Consider the following 14,959-nt stretch of genomic DNA (forward strand, 5'->3'; position numbering starts at 1 on the left):
TCCGCCCACACCCTCACAAACTGGGTCAGGACAAATATGATTTTAAATAAACATGTTCTTTTAATCACTAGTCAAAAAATCGCAACTCTCTTCGTTTCGCAAAATTAAAGCTATTTAATAATATCTATACATACCTTCCCGTTTTCGTCGTTTTAATAACTTCCGATCCCAAAAGGATTCTGCTGAAACTTCTCCAGATCTAAGTTTGGAAATGTCTATTAACTTAAGCAACCAGTCTCACCGCTGAAACCCCACACGCAATAAATTATCCAAGAAATACACTCTCACTTCTTCGCTTCTGGCACTGAGAGGGAATTTTTCAAACGATTATATCGATTATTTTTCCTTTTTATATGATGCCAGACCGATGTGGTTTTTCCTTTCAATGGCACCTACACATCAAAACAGGGCTCATTGCCGAATGCTCTGTCCATTGGTTGCCTACGAAAGTTTTGCCTCATTTCATGTTGCTACGCGAATACCTGTTCCGAACATTCTTTACTTCATACACAACGCCAAAACAAAGCTAAGAACCATCCGTTCACCAACAAAATCTCCAATCGAATAATCTCCACATTCTTCAATATAGCACTTGCTCTCCCACTCGAGACTCATTCCTCTGGCTCTAGCCTAGCCAGCACTGAGGTTGATTATGTAACCCAGTTTCCCAATCACCGGAAGCACTTCCGATTGCACACCACATCCAACTATACCTCAACGATTGAAATGCCAGATACCTTTTAGCTGTCTGTTGCCAGGATGCACCGTACTGAAACAAAAAGAAGCAAGCAAAACCGACAGCAGCCTATTTCTGACCACCACCGAAGAGGCCGGATCAGACCGAGTGCTTGCCTCCGATTCACTTAGTATGACGCTTCTTCCTTTCAAAGATCTAACTTTCCCAGCTTTGAGCTTCTCATTATGAAGCACTCAGCCAGCCACTCACTGGTATGTATACCTAGCTTCTTCCAGACTCCCTTCTGCACAAATGGCCAGACTGGTGCTGCTAATGTGTTGGTTCAGCTGTGGCAACCCCCGGGGGTTACTGTAGTAGTTGTACTGGAAACTAATGGACCAAGCCAACGACCGCCTGGCGCGCACCAACCTTCAGGAGCGACTAGACGATTGCGACCGACAATCCCGAACTTTACTCACAGACTAACGGCTACGTGATACGAACCCACGAACTTTGTCAGCTTCTGGAGCTGAGTCCTTTTTCGTGTGTGAAGAGGGAAACGCATCGGGAAAAGTTCTCCTACGCTTGCTCGATGCCGAGCGGCTCTCAGAGGAAACGTTGCACTATGCGGGAGAAATTCCGGAAAAAGCACATGGTAATTGGTTTCCCGCCAGGTTTTCAACTCATGTATCACATGTTCCCTTGGATGGAAAATGTAAACAGTTTACTCATAAATAGACAGTTTCGCTCTACCCTCTCTGTATCAACGGGTTGCTCCACGGTCCGTCGGCGAGTTTTGGGTGGCAATTGTGAGTCTTGAAGAGAAACATATCAGTCACCAGGCTTCTCCATCTAACAAGTTGTCGTTACGGTATGGAACTATTGTAACAGATATGTTTAAGTTTTATTATTTTGCGGCTAATATACAAGCTGCTGGCGTCCAAAAGGAGCTTATCCACATTTTTCATTTTTTGGAACATAGGACAAACTTCCGCATTCTAAAATGAACCAACTTTTTATTGTAAAACTGCATTAATTTATTAGTAGTTCATTGAATTAATCATTTTATAAATTCGAAGGAAAGCTCCAGGGGAGCCTAGCGTCCGAAATGGGCTAGCCACTATTCGTGCGTCCTTTCATTATTTCTCAATTCAGCGTTATGGTGTCTTTGGCAAAGTTGCTATATACTACCTTGTACATTATTCAATCGTATCGAAATTTTGGCGCTATGGCGGTGCTGTTTTCAATTTTTAATTAAACAATATTGAAAGCTAGGGTCTTCGACAAGGTTTAGATCGTATAATTAAAAGTATACATTCCATTGTAGATCCTATAGAGGGATCCATGAGAAACTGGTCGATCGCAAAATATGGTCATCGCCCATTCGAACGAAACTTTGCAGCTGTGTTCGGTTTATAAAACTCCATGCTTTTCTCTGGCAATTTCAATATTTTAATACAAGTGAAATTTTTGAGAAGGGCGTAGACGTTTCTGCGTGCATTACTTTTAAAAATGTTTCGTTCGATTGCAGTATCTTAAACAGCAAAACTATGTGATAACGAGTTACAGGGAATGAATACTTCTGCGTGAAAAATATGTGCACTGAAAAAATGTCATTTTTCACAAAAACAAAAATTTATGTTAAAAATTTAAATTGCAAAGAAACCCATTTTTTCTAATTTTTTATACTTTGTCAACAATAACTTAAAGAGAAATGAAACTTTTTCAATGTGATTGCATGATGGAGAACTTATCGGTAATCAAGTTATTCTAACAATAACTTTATACATACAAATTTATAAATTTTATACCAATTGACATGCAAAACTACAATTTCATTACAAAAGAATCCAAGTATCAAGCACTGGTACATTCCCTTCCTGCTGGAAAGTAGCGCACATGTTTCCAGTTCATAAAAAAGGAAACAAATCGAACATTGACAATTATCGGGGAATCTCGTGTTTAAGTGCCGTATCAAAACTGTTCGAGCTATATCCTATTTTCTTTCACTGCAAACACTACATTGCAGATGACCAACACGGTTTCATGCCTAAACGATCGACAACGACCAACCTGCTCTCGTTCACAACATATGTAATGGATGGATTCGCTGACGGATTGCAAACCAATGCTACTTACATGGATCTATCTGCGGCCTTCGACAAAATTCAACCATGATATCGCAATAGCGAAGCTGGACAAACTCGGCATTCATGGACAACTTCTGCGCTGGTTTCGTTCCTACCTCGATGGAAGGCAACTCCAAATCAGCTTTAAGGACTGTCTATCTGCACCATTCTTCGCTACATCCGGCATACCACAAGGAAGCCATCTCGGTCCAGTAATATTCCTCCTCTACTTTGATGACGTCAATATCACATTACGGGGACCCCGCCTTTCTTTCGCCGACGACATGAAAAATTTTCAACAAATACGGGATAAAACCGATGCCGAGCTTCTTCAGAGGGAACTGGACAGCTTTAGTACGTGGTGTGATCTAAACAGAATGGTTTTAAACCCGAGTAAATGCTCAATTGTTACGTTCACGCGGAAGCGCCATCCGACTCAATTTTACTACCATTTCTTCTCACATCAAAGATCTCGGAGTCATCATGGATTCGGCACTAACATTCAAACCACATACGTCATACATCGTGGATAAGGCATCACGTCTTAAATTGTCTTCAATCGCTTTACTGCGCGTTGGTCCGCTCAATGTTAGAATATTGTTCTGCTGTTTGGAATCCGTACTACCAGAACGGGATTAGCAGAATCGAGGCTGTCCAACGCAGGTCCATACGCTTCGCCCTTCGGCATCTCCCATGGTGAAACAGATTTCAGCTGCCGAGCTATGAAAACCGTTGCCTGCTAATACACCTCGATACACTCAGCATTCGGAGGGACTGCTCTCGAGCCCAGTTCGTCTCGGACTTACTCTCTGCCAGAGCGGATTGCCCTACAATCCTCGGACGTCTGAATCTTCAAGCCCACGTTCGAGCTCTACGTAATAACTCTTTTCTGCGAGTTCCGTTCAGGAGAACCAACTATGGTTGCCAGAGCGCTGTTACCGGACTCCTGCGAATTTTTAACAGTGTGGCGACGGCCTTTGACTTCAACCGGACGCGGAATGCGATAAAAGCGAAAATGTTAGCAATTTTAAAATGTAATTAGTTTAAGCAACCACCATTGGGGCCAAGGGGCTTGTTGGTGAAGGTAATAAACATAAACATAAACATCATTTGAAATCAAAATCTTCCAAAGTTCTCGAGATATTTGGAATTTTTCTCCAAAAAACAGTTAATTTGTGTGATTATGGCCTTTTTAAAACAATTTCACGTTTCCCCACCAAAAAAAGACGCCAAAGAAACTGTTTCAGTGTATTTGGATCATGGAGACGCTTTCAATAGAAAAGTTTCCCTAACAAATTTTGACATATTTTTATAATTGTATAAGTATATTAGCAGTCAAAAATACATTTTTGTTTTTGAATATAATTCTAAATGTTATTTCAAATCAAAACAATTTCATAACAATTTTGACATTAAAAATGTCTTACTCCACTATCTGGGACTAGGTGTCATTCTAAAATCTAAACTATCTCCCATGTAACGAAACTATGTAAGGTTTGCACGCTTATAACTCCGATATTACTAGATGGATTTTAATCATTCATACACCAACCGATTCAGAAACACCTAACTTAAATATTGGTAATAATTTAATATCTCCCCAATAAAAGTAGACTTGGAAATTGCTAAAATTAAAAAGTTCACAAAAACCGGGAAAATTACCATTCGTGAGGCAGATTTCTCAGACACAGCCATCAATAGAGGGCAGCTTAGTTGCTCAATGAAACACGAAAAGTCATAAATAGAAGCAACGCATGTCCGTTTAAATCAGTTGTTGCTCTTATCCCATACGAGCAACATCGTCTCCGGGCGATGCAATAAGCGCTATCGATTTTCGGTAACATTGGCATTCGCACACACTCGCACCTAAGTGACTAAACCATATACGGTTAGTTTATAAATAGAGATGACGCGTACCCGTTTGAATCAGTTTTTGTTCTTATGTCGAACGAGTAAGACCATGGCTGCAGCGTCTGGGCACTACACTAAGCGGTAGACGCTATGCATTTTTGGCAGCGGTGGCCGTGTGCGAATTTTTCGGGTACCAGCACGGTGCCACAGAATGATTTGCAAAGTGGGTGGGTGGGGTGGTTTGGATTTAATTCAATGCGGTGTGTGCTGCTTAAGAGTGTTGCGTTTGAAAAAAATATATTTATTTTTATGCATGCGTGTGCGTTGTAACTTGTTAATCCATGTTTACGGCGCTTTGTAGCTGCGTAGGGTAAAGAGCCTATGGTTCATTAGTACATTATTGAAAATTTAAATGGAAAATGAAATTTCATATTTCATGGAGAATCTGTATATTTCCGTTGGCGGGCGTGGGCTTCCTCATCACAGCTCTCAATATGGAACTTTTCTTTTGAATATATTTTCTGGACAGACCAGCCTATTTTTACTAGATGGATCAGCCAAATAATGCCAATCACCTAGTGAGATACTTGATTAATTAATAGATTACCGTTAAAAGACCTTCAATAAATTATGTTTTGATGGGGAGGGTATATAGCAAATTGTAACATATGAAAACAGGCAAGTGAACAAGAACGTGAGTCGATATGTGTGATAGATAAAATTCATTTGCACGCTCTTGAAAAAAGCTACATTTTTAATGTCACCGTGGTCGTGTCCTGTACACAACCCTTTAATTTTTTTTTTCTAAATTCTAGTGGTTCTCAAGATATTTAAAATTTTGTTTCAACAACACAATTATTTTGTTTTATTACGACCTTTTCATGAATTATTCGCATTTCTCCGTCAACAACAATAGGTGTTTCAAAATATCCTGTAAATTTTCAGACCCTATGGTTGAATAATATTTTGATTCTTTTCGTGTAGCTTTCAAATGGTTTACAATATCGCCCGGTTGCCAAAGGGAAAGTTACAAGAAATTGCATGGGCCTTTTAAAAAACCTATTCTTGTTGAAACGGGAATAACTTATAAAAAGGTCGTAATAAAACAAAATGATTGTATTGTTAAAATAAAATTTAAAATATCTCTCTAGTACATTTCAGAAAATTTTTGATACGGGCATTTTGATTTGAAATGGCGTTTAGAATATTCAAACATAAAATTTTGTTTTTGACTGAGAGTATTATGAATTATAAAAATAATTCAAAATTGTTGTTAGGAAAACCTTTTTATTGAAAGCTTATCCCTGATCCAAAGACACCGAAAAAAAAATTTTACGTCTTTAATACAACAAACATTAGATTATTTATTGACACATTTTTGAAACGCGAATAACTTTTAAAAAGGTCATAATCACACGAATTAATTATTTTTGTTAGAGATTTCCAAATACCTCGACAACTGTCGCATTTTGGAAATTTTTTATTAAATGCCTTTTGATTTAAAATGATATTTTGAATCATATTCTGGAATAAAATACAGCCATTGTGAAGGAGTGTCGATGCTGATCGCATACTGGGACGCAACGCAGTTGGTACTATGGAAGCTCTCGATCCCCCCACTACAGTCGAGCCCTTGCCACCAGCGCTCAGCGGTCGTCCCGGTCCTATATGTGTGGCTGGAGAAGTGGTCTTCCAAGCCGCCTTTCTCGGCAAGTATTATACAAATTGTAACGATACAACGGTTGAACCCATACACGCTTCTAGCTCATTGTTTGACTTTTGCCGTAAGCAGGGATGTTATGCACCTCAGAGCAAAGAATAACAAACGCTCACTTTTCATGCGAACCACCGCTCTTCTCTTTCACAATAAACCTCTTCACTCCGATGTGTGTTGCTCCCATACTTGTATTCTACTCTATGACTGCGCACCACAAAGAGTAGAAATAAAGAGGCTCTTTAGTGTGTATCTTGGTCCCATGCGCACGTAAGTAGAGAATGCAATCAAAAAACATTTTTAAAACGTTCTTCCGATCAAACTTTATCTGAATTGTAGTTCGATTCGCCTTCCCACCTGCTTTCCAGTGAGGGGAGGCACAAAAAAGTGGCTGGTGACAAGGTGACTCTTTGAATGAAATTGTGCAGCTCTTGGTGCACAGATCTTACTCTTTTTCGTTTTCAAGTTTCTCTTTGTGCGGTCGTTCTGCACATTGCAGTTGTTTTGTGCTGCTCTATTTTTAATCGGTGTATTTCGCTCTTTGTGGCTCATTGTGTGAGCAAATAACAAGCCTGGCCGTTAGCTACTACCGTCCCGTTCCTGCTCTCCGCCACAGCCGAGCAATGGCAGCCAAAAATCATCAGGCGTCCCAGTCCTGTGTGTGGGATGGGTGAAAGGGTCTTGCAACCCGCCACAAATGGAAAATATACATCGGATCCGAAAACTTCACTTCCTGCACTGGTTTTGTTACTACCTCGATGGAAGGCAACTCCAAATCAACATTAAGGACTGTCTATTTTCACCATCCTTCATCCAGCATCCCACAAGGAAGCCATCTCGGTCCAGTATTATTCCTCCTCCACTTTAATGACGTCAATGTCAACTTACAAGAACCCGCCGACGATATGAAAACTACTGTCTGTCAGGATGGGTTGCTCTACAATCCTCGGACGCCTGGATCTTCAAGCCCTTCGATAGAAGTAAAAATATTGACAATTCTGGAATGTAATTAGTTTAAGCAACAACTATTGGGCCAAGGGGTCTGTTGGTGAAGGTACAACAAATAAACTATAACACTATATCAAGAGTGATAACACGATATAAGAAAACGATCGACAGTAATGCACAATCATTTCATTCTTTATCACAATGTGAGGCACATTGAGGCACTCATCTGTCAACTTAGTTTTTTTTAGACAAACACTGGCACAAGAAGAGTTAAACAATCATAGCAGCCAGAGTTTTTTTAACACCATGCCACATCGTAACATATTGGGGCACGGTGTCTTTTTTTAACAACTTTATGCAAAAAAATTCAGCATCTCTGAAACTTCAGGATATGAAAGAATGGGCTTTCCCCTTTCATTTGAAACCAAAATCAAAATAATCCGTCGGGGGGTCTAGAGCAACTTTTTTTAAGTATTTTTTCGTGAAAACATAGATTTTACAATGGAACTAGTTCATATTTCTGCCCCTAGATGGTGCTTTTGACATTCGAACAACACTAAAAGTGAGAATCTGATAGATTATTTAATTGTCTACAACTTAGTTACTAACTAAAAACCGATTTGAAATTATCCCGAAAAGTAGTTTAATATTTTTACGAATTCTATGTCTAAGTTAGTTTCACAGAAGACCTAGTGGTTTGTTAATTCACAAGCACTTTTTTATTTGCCAAATAGTTGTGTTTAGTTCAATAGTGAATTCAGCGAAATTTGAGAGCTTGGAAAGTCATCTTTTAGCTGAAAATTATAATTCCCTGATACAGGGCACCATTCATATTTTTGGGATGAGAAGTTTTAGATAAGTGTTCACCAAACTAGTATGATATTAATATTCTTTTTCATGATGGTAAGTGATTCGTCCCGCAGAAACAGCCTTTTCAATTATGTATGCCTTCTTTTTCATTTTCTCGATTGTTCTCAGGGATGACTGATAACTATTCTTACATGAATCTCCTACTCTGTTAGCATCTTCGTATAAAATTGACTTGTCCTGAACTTCAACCTTTTATTTGAACAAACTCAATGAAACTTTTAACGCACCATTGCAATATTTCGCGGATTTCATTGCAACGTTTGGTTAAAAACGCTGATTATCCGTTTTCAAAATTAACTCAATGTGACAAACAGTGAACAAAAAACTTTGAGTTTTTGGATCAAGATATTTTATTTTTTTTGGGATATATTCGAGGACTTCTATGTATTTAAGGTTATTGTTGTACTCAAATCATATTTTGTTTTCAAAAGTAATACATATCGCATTATCTAGAACCAATTTAGTAACGATATCTCGCATAATTGATAGGAAATGGCCGTAAAATCCAACTGCCACAATATGCTTTGCGGAGAAAATTTGAATAAATCATTTCACACTAACGACTAATTTGGACAGTTACTACTGTGGTTTGCGTTAAATTAGAAACGGTGTGTCCCAACATTTCGTCTTTAACGGAATTATAATAGCTGACTTAAGCGATCATAACCTAAATTATACGACGTTTGGTCCTTTCTAAAACACCCGTGTAACAAAACATAAATGTAAGCAAGCAACCAAAAGTTCATATAAGGGAGCTGCACAAGCTTCTCGTTTTAAGTAATTTTTCAGTACGTTTTATGGTCTAATAGCGGCTTAAGCAGCTTTCAAGTTCCATTAAAGCTTAAGCAGCTTGAAAGTTCGCTAAGAACTTTACGTGAATTTTAAAGTGTGCTTTTTAAGTATTATCCGAACTTCTGGTTGCTTGGGTACCTTCCGATTAATGGTAGTCCCTTCGAACCTATCGGGAAAGATTACAAACCAAAAGCACAAATAGTTTTCTGACTCTGTCAAACATCCTAATTTTCAGAAGTTCAATTAGAATTGTCAACGTAATGAATCCCGTCTAATATTTTCATGCCACTAAACCCAATTTTTTTTTTTTGGTAATATAATAAGTGCGAGAAAACATATTTCCAAACCACTAGGCCTCGTGTGAAATTATCTTAGATATAACTTTGTTAAAATCTTAAACAACTTTTCCGGATGATTTCAGATCAATTTTTAGTGGTCAACAAACTTGTAGACAATTAAATTTTCTATCAAAATCTCACTTTTAGTGTTGTTCGAATGTATAAAGCACCATCTAGGGACAGAAATATGAATTATCTCCAGTAGTAAAACCTATATTGTTACGAAAAAACTTCAAAAAAAAAAGTTGCTCTGGACCCCCCGACGGATTATTTTGATCTTAGTTTCAAATGAAAGGGGAAAGCCCATTCTTTCATATTCCGAAGTTTCAGAGATGCTGAATTTTTTTGCATAAAATTGTTCTAATAAATACACCGTGTGGGGCACATACTATCAGTCCGTTTATTTGCAAGCACAACTTGATTGGCACAGAGCGACTATTCCCTTGATGTCCACAGAGATGTGTGTATGTGCATTAGGATATGGCTATGAAATTGAATAAAATAATCATGGGAAAAGTTTACCATACCATGAAAGTTTTAACACTACCAATTTAATGGGTGACTTTTGACAAACCATTTCTTGTAATGCAATTTGAATCTGTACACGCTTGATCCACTCGATGTATTTTCTATTCTATTGTTTTACATGAATGACATTTAAATGAATTGTCACTCATATTAATAGGTTCAAGTAATTTTAATGTATCGATCTACACGTAAAAATTAAGGTATTGATCGTTTCTATTTTCGAATGGTGAAAATGATAATTATTGCTATTATTCAATCACCGACACAAGAGAGGCGACTCCACCAACTGAATCCTAGATATCACACGTCTGAAATCCTCGATGTACGACAATTACAGTTTGCAGTTACACAAACACACCGCGAGTGAGTTTCTTTGATTGCAACATAAATTGTGTGTATTGCGACAAAGCGACAAATCTTTGGTAATAGACGGGCCCCCAACTTATGTTTATCTTACTCGGGTTGAAAGTATTACGCCGGACCTGATTGGCTTCACTTCTCTCCTGAAGAAATAGGTGACCAATTTTTCACCTCGCAAAACCCAAGCGACCTCTAGTAGGAATGAAAGCAGATTCACTGAGCTAAAAAGTGTCCGTTGGAATAAATTACAAAAAATTTCCAAACCAACAATTCGTGCCAAATAAGACTATAATTCAAAGAGCCGTTATTCCTATTCCTACAGCAAGGATGTAAACTATGAAAATGATCGAATCTCAGGGCGATTTGCGCGCTTAGAGTCAAAATAAGGTGATTGAATTCAAAAGCAGCAATATTCGGCCATTCGCAAGTGAAATGCCCAGTTTCATCATATCAGAGACATCAAATTTTACACTAGACAAAACAATGCAACTATTGTAAGTTCCGTAGTCTAAGTTCTGAAATGCATACGTGTCATGGTATTACCATGCTGCAAACAAATCATATATTTGCAAGTTGAATTTTCTTGGTACATTGCTACTTGTTTTTCGTAGATTGGCATAGTGTTATGTCACGACAGCTCTAATGGTGTAGTCAAATGAATCGACATTGCTGTGGTTTTTATCGCGTATATTTCTAGAAAAAGGGACAAGAGTTAGAGCTAAGTGAAGAGTACTTAAACAAAATACAAATTTCTTCTTACCGTCATACCACAGGCAACTATGGCAACTTTTATTTTTTCTCGACTTCTGAAAGGCCGATATTGTTTTTCACCATAAGAGACCCCCCCTCCCAACCCCATAATGTGAAATATTTTAGTGATAGTCCTCTAAAACAGCAATGTTTGCAAATCTGTTATCGAAGTTTGGTGCTGCTGACATAGAGTAGCGTCGATGTTACGAAATTTACTTGTAAAAACCACTATAATATTATAAAAATTATAAACAGCAAAGTTAAGGTTACACATTGTGAACATGAAGTATGTGCGAAGAAATTTTTGTTAGTTTGGATAATGTTCAAGGAATGGGCAATAAACCTATCCTACTTCACCGTTCCTCCTTCTTGACGGAGGCACTCTTCGTCCTCAAACAAACTAGACAACTATGAATCTCATATTAAGTTGGACAGCTCGATATTTTTGTTCCTATGCAGTGTTGCCATCTGTTATTTTTAGCACATACTAGTCACGGTCGTAGCTCATTGTTTATGCCAAGTTGAAGTTATAGTTCATTCTTGTCACAGCTGCACTGAGCAGTGTCAAAAAAGGTGCGAAAAATCTTTTGTTGTGCTGATTTTTGTGCCATCTTAAATTGAATCTTTTTCATCGAAGTTGCAACGTAAATAATTTTAAAGTGTTAAGAACTGAAATCTTATTACCGATCAGGGTTTTGCGTTTGCTTCATTGGATTTTTTCATCGAAAGATAGGTTAGGACAAGCGTGTCGTATAGGTTGGGACACCATCCACTTACGCATGCGTACAAGATTGCGTACAAGTTTTACATGTAAAAACTGTGAGTCAGATAACATTGCAAATGCATCAAATGCAAGTAAATAAGTCTTTCAGTTACTTATTCTTATTCTAAAATACGAATTAATAAATAAATATTAACAGAAAAATAAATATAATGCATTAAAGTTTTAATTGCCTTTAATTTTTTAAATTGTTTGAAGTGTCCTAACTTAAACGGAACAATTTTTGGCCATTTTGTCGTCATGCAGAAAATTTAACCTGAGTCTTATTTAAAATTGCAAGTAATCATCTTCCATTCGCAGACATTAAGCCACATAATTTATCTACTACCAGCTCAAAATATTGTCATGGAAACAAGATATCAGCTTTTAAACAAACCCGTCCCAACCTAGACTACATTCCCTTACATATAGAATTCTTATAATATTTATTGGTCTAATTCGATCATGTTTTGAAATTCATTGAAAATTGTCAAAAAAATATAGAAATACGAAAGAGTCAAGATTTTTTACTTATTCAGCCAATATCTTTGAATTCAACACAATTACATATTTCCAATGATTTTCATTCATAAATGTTATCCGGCGTTAAATGCAATCGATTGATGTATAAATATGTATATATCATCACATTGAATTTATTTATAGGCTTAATAAATATTTACCTCGTTTTCTTGCCACGCTTCCATTCATTATCGTTTGATTGTTCAAAATTCGTGCGTATTACACAACTTACTTACAAATGGCGGTTTGATGAATTGACATGATGATTACCTTTGGGACTAGGATTTAAATATCGGATACCTAAGACAAAAATTCTGCTCAACTCGGATTTTTCTTATATTTATTTTTGCATCTACAATTACAACCCTCAAAATATGTAACTACATTGGATTCGTTGTTAAATAGTTTGCCGTCCATCAAATGATCGATAAAAATGTAATTCCGTTGACTCGAACACGCTGCTGAGCTGATTAAAGCTATGTGATTAGCCTAGGCATTGATCTAATTGATTGTTTAAAGTGTACCTATGATAATACGGTGTGTTCGTTATTATAATTTTTTGCTCATTATGCATTCTAGAGTTCGTAAGCAACTTCACCCATCGCCATGATTATGCGTAGGTGAGCGTTTGGTTGATTTTTCAATAGGATTAAATATTCCAGTAAACCGTAATTTTTAAAGAATATTCAACATCTTGATTTGTTAATTCTGTTTGATTTGCCGTTTCTCGCTACTCGTCCAACCGCTTTTGTTCAATTCTTTACATACGTGTGTCGATTTGTTTATCACATTTTCATACATTATTTAAAGATCACAAAGCGGCATACATCTATTTTGTCTAAAAAGATTTGTACTAAAAAATTTACTATTGAAGTTGGAATCGACTTTCTCATATCTTTGTACAGCTTACATACGTTGAAGCTCCATCGTTCATTTGTAGTTCATATCCGTTAACTAACCTGCTAAGTGCTTCATATTCATTTTTAAGTTGAGTATTTTGTTAATTGAAACCATGCTGGTTTCTCTTTCACTTTGTGATTTCCTGCTCATAACTTTACAAGTGGCTGAAAATTGTTTGATTTGTACTGCCAGTCATCAATCGCATAAATAATATTTATCCAAGGATATAAATTATATAAAACCTGTCATGGCCGGAATTTAACCTCTAAATTTGAATTTTCTTAATTTTTCATCGGTCTCTATTGATCAATGCACCTGACTTTACTTACCTTCTGATGGAAGGCTTCATCAAGGATTTTTCACACCAGGCAGTTCCAACGGTGTCGGCTAGGGTTGACCTCAGACCCAGTAGGGTGATATGCATTCAGGCTTACCACTCAACCACCAGTGCCATCACAAACTGTAAATCGGTCTGTATTCAATTGTTAATTGCGGAGTACTAGATCAACGAAGTAGCAATCAGATTTTCTATTCAGTTGAAGTCCACATAGATTCCACCTTCTTATCCACAAGTATTCGGAAAGGAGACTTAATTTTTTTTACATTTCTTACAAAAGAAATGTATAGGATTTTTAATTTGAAACAATTAATAATAAAAGCAAATCGAGTTTCGGAAATTAAAGGGGGGTCATTATCACTCCTTTTATAAATCCTAAGAAACCAAATTGTCGAATTCTCGGACCAAATCGTTTTGATCCAAAAAACAATTGCGCAAATCGCGAAACTTGTTATTCAATTGAATTGAATTTCGAAATAAAATACTGTGATTGGACAGATTCTGTCTACCTCTTCTAGAAACATCCATTTAGTGAGCTTGGAAGTTGCAGAAAGAGATTAAAATATTTCACGGAATCTTATTAGTAAAAGATGCAGGATATCTCCAGTAGCGAGGTCCGAAGTTAAATCTAAATTGAGTAGTAACGATAAGAAAAGTTGCATCCACAAATGACATAGTATTTTTGAGTTATACAACACCTCCAGCGCAGCATTTTTCCAACTGCTTACAATGTTCCAATTGTTAATTATCAGGTTTCACATTTTACAGCTTCCAGCAGCTTTTGTACTACAGTTGTGTTCACTGTAATTGATGCCGAACGCTAATTTGTTTCGAATTATTTCTCATTCCTAACGATTGTTTGTGTTTTCTTGAGGTCCCGTTTAACCATTGTTTAATATTTTTCAATTGAGCGCAGGATTTGGCCATTTTGTACGACTTGCACGATGGTGGTGTCGTACCATTTCTGAGCCATTTACCCGTAGTGACAGGATACTAGGTCTGACCAAAACAGCACGCCAAAAGTTGTTTCTCCAAAAAAGAGAACATAGGTTTTTGTAAACATTCCTTGACATAAATATGATTCACTATGCTTTTACGCTTTACAACCCACATGTGCCAATTGCCTTCCAAACAAAGTATTTTTTCGAAAACTTTGAAAACTGTTCCTGTTTAAACTTATCTTTAGCCTTTCCTTTTCCGGTAGAGAAATAAAACTCTTGACCGAAGAGGCACTTGACATCAGTATTGACGTATCTTTCATCGTCCATTACGACGCAATCAATCATTGTCAGCAATGCAATGTTGTGTTCAATGTGCTTTAGCCGTGACAGTGCCAGGTTATTTTCTTGGTTTTTTACATGCTTGTGTTTTATATACCCAATATTTTGTCAACATCTATAATGGAATGATCAGCATTACATTTGAAAGTGCTGACCATTCTTTTCCGGTTACTGCAAAATTCTGATTCCGGTTTGCTTCTGATC

General features: G+C 37.2%; 1 protein-coding gene across 9 annotated transcripts in view; it reads right to left on the bottom strand.

Annotated features, from left to right (window-relative positions):
- The window catches only part of LOC131685069 (adenylate cyclase type 3), a 145,020-nt gene extending 143,875 nt beyond the window's left edge, over nucleotides 1-1,145 (bottom strand). For 4 of the 9 annotated variants that reach the window (XM_058968486.1, XM_058968484.1, XM_058968481.1 and 1 more), the window contains exon 1: nucleotides 959-1,145. The gene's annotated coding sequence lies outside the window, so the exon portion shown is untranslated. Of the gene's footprint in view, nucleotides 1-134 lie in introns of all 9 variants that reach the window. The other 5 variants (XM_058968482.1, XM_058968478.1, XM_058968477.1 and 2 more) reach the window with 3 other exon arrangements.
- Between the last annotated feature and the right edge of the window lie 13,814 nt (nucleotides 1,146-14,959).

The sequence above is a fragment of the Topomyia yanbarensis genome, chromosome 2, assembly GCF_030247195.1.
Source record: "Topomyia yanbarensis strain Yona2022 chromosome 2, ASM3024719v1, whole genome shotgun sequence".
Classification (NCBI taxonomy): Eukaryota; Metazoa; Arthropoda; class Insecta; order Diptera; family Culicidae; genus Topomyia; species Topomyia yanbarensis.